The sequence below is a fragment of the Peromyscus leucopus genome, chromosome 16_21, assembly GCF_004664715.2.
Source record: "Peromyscus leucopus breed LL Stock chromosome 16_21, UCI_PerLeu_2.1, whole genome shotgun sequence".
Taxonomy (NCBI): domain Eukaryota; kingdom Metazoa; phylum Chordata; class Mammalia; order Rodentia; family Cricetidae; genus Peromyscus; species Peromyscus leucopus.
The window spans coordinates 41,903,003-41,913,808 of record NC_051084.1 but is presented as its reverse complement, the minus strand read 5'-3'; positions in this window follow the sequence as shown (position 1 = coordinate 41,913,808).

Genomic DNA, 10,806 nt, shown 5'->3' with positions numbered 1-10,806 from the left:
TATTCTGTTTTCTGGTAAGCTGTTGGCTTCTGTTACACCCAACACTAACTCCACCAAAGCATTTATTTCCAAAGATGCCAAATAAGTAATTTAGAGTCATCTCCCCCCCCTCCCCCCCACCCCGGGTTTGGGAAAATTGTCACTGGATAAAATGGGTATAGGGTGAGCACAGGGAACATGTTTGGTGGTCCCTGGTCACCTGTGGAACAGGTTTTTGGTGGCTTACCTAGGGCTGAGGCTCCTGCATTGACAAGAATAAAAACAAAGTGGTGAATATTGGCTTGTCCTTTGAACAGTTGTGACCTTTAGCTCTTGTGGGTATGCTTGCCATGTTGTGAACCCTTCTGTAGTAGCTTTGGGGGTCACACACAAGTTTAATTTTAATGTGAGCTCTGCCACCTAATGTATCTTCCCATGTCCACTCCAATTATAGATACAAGTGACACTGGACCCAGGTGTCTTAACCTCCTTAAAAGTCCTGGCTACCGGATGGATGATGGTTAGGGAGGAGATGGAACTAACCTCTTACTCTTATTTGCTCTTCCAGCCGGGTTCCCATCATTCACTCCTTCGTCAAATGCTGCCCGGGTAGTGCTGGAGTCCTCTACTCCAGAGAAGCCCATGGCTGTACCTTTTATTGAATGTGCTGATCATTGTAAAAGCAGCAAGATGTGAACTCTTTATTTGCTCACAGAGTTGGACACAAAGAGCCTTCTGACTTTCAAGTGTGTGGAAGAAACTCTCTGGGTATTTTGACAACTAATGTGTTCCTTGAGCATAGTGTGTGTGTGTGTGTGTGTGTGTGTGTGTGTGTGTGTGTGTGTCTTGAATTTGATATTTATAAAACTTAAGGTCTCTCTCTCTCTCTCTCGCTCTCGCTCTCTCTCTCTCTCTCTCTTTCTCTCTCTCTCTCTCTCTGCTTTTTCTAGGTGGGGCCTTTTCACTCATTAACTCAGTCACATCAGGTAGCCTAGGACATCCCAAGCTCACATAGAATCAATGACAATAACCAGTCACTCTGTGTGTGGCTAATGATGCCTACGAATATGCCCAACACAGAACCATAAATTCACTTCAAATGTTATGAGACATAGGGATGCTTGGCTTTTACAACTTGACTGCACAGTTCTCAGCATGAACTTAGCAGATGACATCATGTCGTGGTGTAAGAGGTTGGGCACATCTGGCTGTAGTGACTCTGACCTGGCTTCACTAGTTCCTCACAATCGCTCTCTCAGGGCTATAATGATAAAACACCGAGGCCCCCTGTCTGCGTACCTTGAATCAAAGCACTGTGATCCCAAAGCTGCCTCTGGCACAGTACTTGGCTTCCTCTTCCTCATCTACAAGTAGAATCCTTGGGGCTCCTGCCTCGTAGCCCTGATAAGGTATTTTCATGTATAAAGCATAGAGGAGAATACCTGCCCAGTGAACATCAGCGACCATCATTGTTAATGTCAATACAGCAATAAAAATAATATTAGTATAGTAGGAATTATAATTATTTCCGTGTACAGGCTGAGTGTCACTAGCCTCAAAAATCAAGACTCTAAAATGCTCTCAAGTCCGCATCATTTTTCTCGTTGACACGACGTTACCTGTGACAGAAAAGCCGGCATGACCTCATGTGTTAGGAAATCAAAATGAAGTGAATATATGAACTAAATTATCTGGATGTTGTTTGTATGAGGCATAGATCAAACATAAATACAATTCATCATCGGACTCGGGTCCCAGCCCCATGGTATCTCATTGTGCATATTTAAATATTTCAAGGCCCATTCCCAACGGTCAGAGAGCTTAAATAGGTATGGTCCCAAGGGTCTTGCACAAAGCCTACCTTATCTGTGACAGCAACATGTGGGTGTTTGTGGAGGCCTGACTAGTACATTTTCATACAAGGTGTCTTAAATGTAGCTTGCTTTAACAGAGGCAGTGCGGCTTGCCTGAGAAGAAATCCAGTTTGGCTTAGAAACAGTGACTCATTGGCATAGGGGTTGATTTTCTCCACAGACCAAAGGGAAGAAAGGCAGTTTTAGCCGGAAGTGTGAGAACCTTCTAGAAGCCCTGTGTCCTGCCTGTCCACCTACCAGCAGAGCCTGTTCTGATGGGTGAAGGTCTCAGTCAGCCCCGGGAGCAGAAGCATTTCCATAATCACCACGAGAGGGCACCACAGAGCCATGGGGTGATGCCAAGTGGCATCTTGGCTCTGCGTTGGCAAATTCAGGCATGATTTTCCCCCTGGCCTCTTGGCTTTTCTCTCTCAAGGCTCCTCGCCCACGGGACTGCTTTCTCTTCCTCTTGATGTCATGCTTTTACACCGGCAGGAAATTGTGTTCATTGGAAACAAAGCAGACTGGCACGCAGTCGGATAACTAAAAGGTTACAAATAACACCGGAAAAGCAAGAGTTGTTCATTAAAACAAGTTACTTAAACAAAAGGGATTTTGTTTAAAACGTCCTGTGTTTGCATGGATCTACTGAGTTCAAAATAAGATGCGTATTTTTCCCAAGCACTTCTTCATAGTTTAACAACTGTGAGGGCCCTCATGGATGACTGAGGCCGGTGTGTTAGCTCAAAACTTGGAGTCTGGCTTCTCCACCTCCACACCATCTTGCTTGTGGTATTTGTTAAGAGATGAAAATGCTGCCTGTGGCCTGACCGCACTGTATGATTTTTGAACAATTACCCAACTCTTCCTCGTCTCAAATGCTTGATTTTTTTTCCATAGTGACACATTTATCATGCTGAGCGAGGGGGTTAAATCTGAAGGACAACAATAAAGAGAAAGGAGAGAAATGAGGGGCTCTGGTGCATCAGAAGGTACGAGTTTTTGAACCTGAAGTGTCCCCAGGTACACAGCAATATGAGTAAGTCCAGCCATGGATGTCAGTGTGAAAAACAGTCCACTCACAGGGTAGAAGAGCATGCACTGCTTATCAACCTCACTGTTTTCTAACTTCTCTGTCTGTATTAATAGTGCAAAAATAATGGAATTCTCTACGACACCTTCATACATGTTTATGTTACGTCCATTAACCACATTAGCTCCCCCTCACTTCCTCTGACCACACTCTAATTCCCTTTTTAAGAAATGAATCATCCTGGTGCATTTTCAGAGGGAGGTTCCCTCAGAGCTCCTCAGAGAATCCCAGATCCGCAGGGGCCACTCGGAGCCTGTCTTCCCTCGCTGACAGCTGATACCTGTTTGACTAAACTCTGGGGAGTTCATCCTAGGGCTGAGAAGTCACAGGCAGCCTGCTACATGAAACAGCCCTCTTACCAGAAAAGGAGAGAAAGTCAAGTGCCAGAATACTAATGAGAGGAGGCTTGCTGTCCTGAACCAATAGGACGGGACAGGGCACAGTGCTAGACACTGCAAAACTCTATCTCCTGGAAGAACTCAGGGATATAAATCCCACTGTTGTGCCCCAAGTCTGCAGACCACCTTTTTGCCTTTTCTCTAGGCTGACGCCTAACGTTGCAAGACTGTGAGACGCACTGCTTTGCCGCTACCCTGGGCCTCCTGGATTCCTATTATGAAGCGAGGGTCATTGTTTCCCTCACCTTCATCTTCCCACGGAGTCACCTTTCTGCTTCATATCCTTTTGCAAACTCAAGGTCCCATATGAGAGAAATTCCATGACACTCATCTTCCTGTGTCCAACTGCTTCCCGAACACGATGATCTCCAGTCCCATCCATTTCCCTGCAAACAGCATAATTGGGTTCTTCTCTGCTACGTGCCTAGTACGCATTCTGCAACCATTTTGGTGATGAGTGCCTGCTGCCTTCTTGGCTCCCTCCGGCTGCTCTAGCCTAGATTCGATAAGGTCTATACTGAGCACTGGCCTCATATCTTCCCAGAACTACAGTCACATATTGAGTCTTGCCAAGCTTTTGATGTGACATCACCACCCGGATAATGAAATCCAGATGGAAAAGGAGCTGAATGTCCACACACTGGCTACTTGCTTGGAGGAGAAATTGGTTCTCACTTGCTAGGCTGACAAAAATTGTGATTTTTTTTCATGTGAGTGTCAATCAAATAACACCACAATTTTTGTTTTCAAATGTGAGGATAGAACCTTCTTTCAGGGACATCTGTCATTTCTCACAGTCAGTTTAATTTTTCAATGAGGAAAGATAGGGAATAAAAAAACAAACACCAACCAGTCCCAGGTCCCCAGCAGAATCCGGGGCTACAGCCCAAGTGATGCCTCCACCTCCCACCCTGTCCAGCCAGAAGATTCGGGCTATGGGGTTAATGGCAGGGAGCAAGATGAACTGGATGTCCATACTCCAAACCTAGCCTCCCTACAGCAGGAAACAGCACACCAGAGAAAGGCGTGTTCCAACAAGGGCACAGTCACTTGGGCATATCCCTGGTCTGGGCCCAGCTGGAGTCTGACGCATAGAATGAGATGCAGGGTCCTTTCCTGGGTGCTTGGAAGCAGAACTGCACACACAGCTTAGGATGAGAGTGGGGGATTCTGCTTCTTAGTCTAAACCTTCCACGGCACCCCCTGGTCTCCGTTTCTTATGAACTGTCCTCTCAGGGGTAGTCAGGCAACAGCCTTAAGCTGAACAGCAGCAGCTGGGTGAGAGCCCCATGAAGGGGAGAAACCCAGGGCTTTGGGGTCCTTCCCAAATCAGGAATCTGCTGTGGATAACCAGGAGACTGTGAAGTCCTTGCATTATGGCGACTAATAGGATCTCCAAATGCATCCTGGGTAGGTGTGCCCTCAATGTTCCAACCTTCAAGGACCCAGAAAAACTAACTCTCTTTGAGCTGAGAGGGCCCTTGGCCATTGAGCTCCAACCACTTGGCAGCATTCAGTGGCCAGGACACGAAGCTGGCTTTGTGTGTTTGTCATCCAAAGAACAGAAAGGAATTTTCCACTTTCTTCATTTTGAAACACATCCTGTATTACCTCACCAGACAAGCATGTGTCAGGGGCAAAGTTTATAAATGGAAAGCAGCGCCAAGAGCCGGGGAAAGGTCAGCTGTGACACTGTAGAAAGCCACCTGAGTCACTGCAGGGTCCCACACATGGGTAGAAGAAACTCAGATTCAGCCCCCACCTAGAGTTCCATGTTCATCTCCCCAGGATAGCATGAGGTCAACTAAGAGCTTCCACATAAGCATCTTCTGTTTGTCTATGGCTTGTTTTTTCAAGACAGGGTCTCACTGCGTAACCACCTTGAGCTCACAATCCCCCTGCCTCAGCCTCTCTGCCATTGGGGTTACAATCTGTACCATCACACTCAGCTTGTATTTTATATATATACAATTGGTCTTCTGGGGAAAGATCATACCTACCTGGATCCCCTATGGGATATGTCTCAGTCTCTCCTCAGTCCATTTTCACGGACAAACCATGGTGAACAGACTACAAGAAAGTGGGTTTTGTGGCTCCCTTCGTCACTCCAGAGTAACCCAGGGCTCAGCACCTGGATTTCACCTTCTCTCTGACATGCTCACCACTCTCAGCCCCACCTCCGGGTCAGCTCTGGACACACAGCAGCACAGAGACTCCCCTGCAACAGGAATTTCCACTGACACCCTGTAGCTCTGCACCAGGTCCCTCTGACCTAGCATGCAGGAATGAACATTGCCGCTCCCCTTCACACAACCTGCTTCTGCGCGTTAACTATTGAACACAGGGCCCCTCTTTCTTATGGACATTGAAACCAGCTCCTGGTAAACGGATATGCTGTATTTCAATTGCAAAGCCAAACCAATTCAAGTACTTGCTTTCTGCCACATGGTCATCCTACTGTGCTGTTAAAAGTTAGCAGAAATTTCGAATATGAATGTTCTGCCATGAAATGGAAAATAACACGGGAATTTCTGAGCATGGAAAATGGCAAGCATTTGTTGTGAGCTTTATACTTCCACTTCCTGCTCCTTTAAGACGTTGTGTGTGTGTGTGTGTGTGTGTGTTGTGTGTGTGTTGTGTGTGTGTGTGTGTGTGTGTGTGTACCTAATGTGTGTAATGTGTGTTGGGGCATCTGTATGTGTTTAGAGGTCACAGGACAGCTTTGTGGAGTCAGTTCTCTCCCTTCATCTTACAGAAATTTTGGGGTACACTCAGCTCACCAGGCTTGCACCTTTTGATTTATCTCACCAGCCCCACTTCTTTGACTTTACCATCTTGCTGTGTGTTTAATCGCTGAAATAGTTTTTTTGAGTAATTTTTGGTTAGCAAACAAAATAAAATAAGTTTTATTATGGCATTTTTATACATGCATATCTTTAAATTTTGTTCATATTCACCATCTGGAATCCTCTTCTGTCCCCCTTTTCTGCCTGCTAGTCACCCCTAAAATAGTCCTTATTCTGATTTTATGGCATATATGTTGTATATAGAAGAGAATTATAGATTCCCCCATCTTTACCCTCTCTTGTTCCCCCCCACACACACTCCATAGAGGCCCCCTTCTACTTTTATGGCTTATGTTCTGAAAACAGGAATTTTGCATGTAAGAGAAAACATGCACTATATGTCCTTCTGGATCTAAATTATTTTGCAAAGCATGAGAATCCACAGTTCTATCCATTTTCCTGCAGATGACATGATTTCATTTTTCTTCACAGCTGAATAAAACTCCCCTATGAACGTACCACTCCCCCCCTACCCCCCACCCCTGTTCATGGGCGTTCAGATTGCTTCTGTATCCTGGCTGTTGTAAACAGTGCAACCACAAACATGGAGGCACCAGTGTCTCTGGAGTGTGCTAGCAGAGATTTCTTTGTGTATATACCCAAAAGTGGGACAGCTGGGTCTCATGGTAGGCCTGTTTGGTTTTGAAGAGCCTCCACACTGATTTCCGTAGTCATTGCACAAGTTTACATTCCCACCCCACATTCACAAGGGCACCTTTTCTGCCCTCTCACAACTATCCAAGATACAAGAGTGGAAGAATATACACTGAATAGCAGAAAGGTGTGTTCTAATAACTGCCTTGTGGACACCACGGAGTGATGGGGTAGCTTGAATGGGAGGAACTCCCAGGCTCTCCCACCAGCCCTCCACTGGGATTCATCATAGCTTTGGATGTGGTAACTGATGATCTCTAGTCTAGGTATAGAGCTAGAAGTATTCCATATCCATGAGGGATTCATCCTAGACTCTCCAGTGGATGTCTGGAACTGAGAATAATACCAAACCCTATACACCCATACACACACACACACACACACACACACACACACACACACACACACAAATATATACATCCACACTTTCCTCTATGATCAGATCTATGATATAGTTTAACTTAAAATTTTGATATAGTAAGAGATTAATAACAGTACCTGAGAGTAAAGAAGAACAATTTATAAAATTGCATTTATATACTGCACCCAAAGTCACATGACTGTGGTCTCTCCTGAGCTTTCCCCTGCTACACTGATCTTCCTTAGGCTGAGACGATATTTGAAGGAAGAACCTGAATTACCAGCATGACTATGTTCGCACTTTGGAGACATCACTAAGTGAAATAAGAATTACAAGAACCCAAGCTATTGAGTGCCTAACTGGTGGGTAGCATATACAGTGCGGATACTTTATTTAGACAAAGAGGTGGTTCCTAAGAATGGCATGGAGCTTAACAACCTAGTTCCCCTTTACTTCTGGAATTTTCCATTTGATTGTTTTAGAATGCAGTGACTGAAGCCAAGAAAAGGGAATCATTGATGAGAGCAGACCACTCTACAAATGCTACTTTAAACTTTCTCGACCACCATGACTCCAAACAAGAATGCCTCTGCATCCCTTCTACAGAAACTCTGAAGGTAGCATAGTCCTAAAGGGAAATTGCCAGGACTTCCCTTCAAAACTCTGCAAGTTTCTTCTCTCCAGAACCAAGAGCAAACAATCAGGAGAGTGGGTAAGAGGGCCACTAGGAATGGAACCTTGTGAATGTCCAGGGGATCAGGAAGAGCTGCGGTGCTTACCTAATGGGGGCAGGACACCAGCTATCAGCAAAGTCAGGCAGCCTGTACCTTACCTAGCTCACACAACGTGGGGAAGAGACACATAGTTCATAAGCTCCCATGCAGAACACATTGTCTCCAAGGTCAGGAACATACCTCCTCCAGTGCCGTGTGTGTGTGTGTGTGTGTGTGTGTGTGTGTGTGTGTGTGTGTGTGTGTACGTGCAAGAGAGAGAGAAAGACAGACAGACTGACTGACTGACTGACTGACTGACTTTAAGAAACTAGCAGAAGGTCTAAAGTTTCCTAAAGCCATGCCTACTAAGTGGCTCAATTCCCCTTATGCAATTATTGCTTTCCCTAACCTTCAAAGTTCTATCAGGCATATCTAATCGATCTCTGAGTGACGCATTTGCCATGCCATACCGTATTTCCCGTATTGCTCAGTCCCGTCACTAAATGAGGAAAATCAGGGAGGCTAGTCAGCATCTCAGCAGCCCTCATCTCCTCCCCCTCTTCACCTCCCCTTCCCCAGCCTGCCCCCACCCCCTCCCCCACTCATGTACATGAAGGTGGTGGGGTTTACGCTGAAGACTCCCAGGAGGAAACAGGGCCCTAGGCTTTGACTTCACGCCCTGTGTTAAAGGTTTGTCTCAAATATGTATCCTAGGAACTTGTGCCAATACTTGATACACAGTCTCATTCACTGACCCTGTTCATCTTAAAAAAAAAAAAATCCTTAGCACCCTGGAAGAATGCATTTTATGAAACATAAGACACATTCAGGGCATTCTTGGACCTAAATATTAAATCCCGTGTGTACAGGTACTACCAGTACGTTCACCACCGGGCAAGACCACACAGAACAAAACTCTGTAAACTCCCCAAGCTGTGAGCAAATGAAGAGAAATCAGAGGCCACCCTGCGTGCTTCCAGAATTCGGTTTCCAGATTTTTACAATATGAGCCACGCGGTTCTGCAGCAGCGAAAGCAAATGTTGACGTTAAAAGACCTGTTGAGGTTCAAGCAGCAAAGTCAGGAACGCTGAGGAAGGTAAACAGGAATGCTTGCAGCCGAGCCTGAGGCAGCCATGCTGACCATGCTAGAGAAAGAACAAGATAACTTGGCAAAACAACAAGGTCCGTCTTGGCAGGCTTTGGCTGACCCTCACTGAGCCCCCATGAGAAACATGCGCAGAGTGTCTTCACCGCTGCAACAGAGAAAAGCCTCCACCTAGTCCAGGACGGAGATCACTCCAGATTACCCTGTAGATGGGGCACTCAAGGGAAATTGTAGTTATCTTGGTAACTGATAGGAGTTAGCTGTTAATTCCCCATGTCCAGAAGAGGCAGTGGTCTCTGGTAAAGTACCAGCTGGTCAGGTAAAGGTGAGAACAAAGAAAACATGGCTTAATTAACATCTAGAACACCTGGCTGAGATCAAGAGAGAATGAATAAAGGTGACCATGACATAGGATTAGTCCCTGATTGGGCAAAAAGTGTGTGGTCATCTCCCTGCAGAGGCCAAGGGGATATGCAAAGAATATGTAGGCCTCCCATTGGCTCCATCTATGGTACATCCAGAGAATTAACCAGTCTTGATAGAAATCACATCAATCATTGCCCAGCTTCTGACATGAGTCCTATTTTAAAAAACAAACAAATAAACAAACTCTTCTTAGAAAAACAGCTCGGGCTTGCTTACTACTCCATTTTCATTGTCTTCGTTTCTCATCTATATAAAGTAACAAACTTGAAAGTCACTGTCACAGGTTGACTTTTGGTGACCACTGATTTTTTTTTCCAGCACCTTACTCTCTGGGTCAAGTCCAGAGGTCAACGGAGGCCCCATCACTCTCAGAGAGCTGCATAATTCCAACCAGCAGCCCATATCATGGGACCAGCCTACCTTCTGAGGGATCTAACCTGGTCAATGGTTCTCTGCTGCAGGGCTCCAGGGGTCTCCAGTTACTCACTTCACTTCTCTGGGCCTCAGATTTCTTCCAGGAGAAATGAGAACAGCTGGAACAGGGGGGTGGGTGTTCTTATCTTTTTCCTGCCTGGTACACACAGTCATGGGTACGAACAGATGAGGCCAAGATTCTGGACACACGAGGAGGCACCACGATAGCCATCTTTATCTGTGGTCTCGTGTTCTAAGGTTTTATCTACTCAGTCCACTGAGGCATGATATCCTCACATGGACACAGATTGATAAGAGCCTTTAAAATGATAAGCTGTTCCGGGAAGAGACAGAGAATCTGTGTTCACATTTTATGACAACATTTTATGACAGTTGATATCACTAGAAATGTTTGATTTTGTTCTCACTATTGTTTATCTGTTCCTAAAGTATACATTCAATATATATTTATATATTAAATATGTAAATGTTCCTACATGTATGAAAAAAGTGTGGTATATACTGAGTTTGAGGCACCCACTGGGATTCTTGGACCAACTCCACTGCAGATAATGGGGGAAGCTGTACCCCAGTAGACTTGAAACTCATGACACACTAGTCGGGGAGCTCTAGGCTAGATGACTCATCAAGCATGACTAAACTTAGAGGCTGCTTTCTTCCAATTAATTCTTAGGAAGACTCCAAATGACTCACTTCCCGATCACTGGCCTATCACACAGAATTCTGTAAAAATTGTACCATTACCTCTTTTATAAATACAATAGCAAAGGAAAGTTTGGGGTGTGGGTCCAATGGGCCTGCTGTAAACCTCACTGAAAGGCTGTAAGAAGCCCACCACCTTCTGTAAGTATAGTCAAGAGGGTCTGCACATGGTCACCATGGCTTTCATCAAATGATCAACGGGGAGTCACTGTCAAAGATAGTGGGGCTCCCTGATATAGA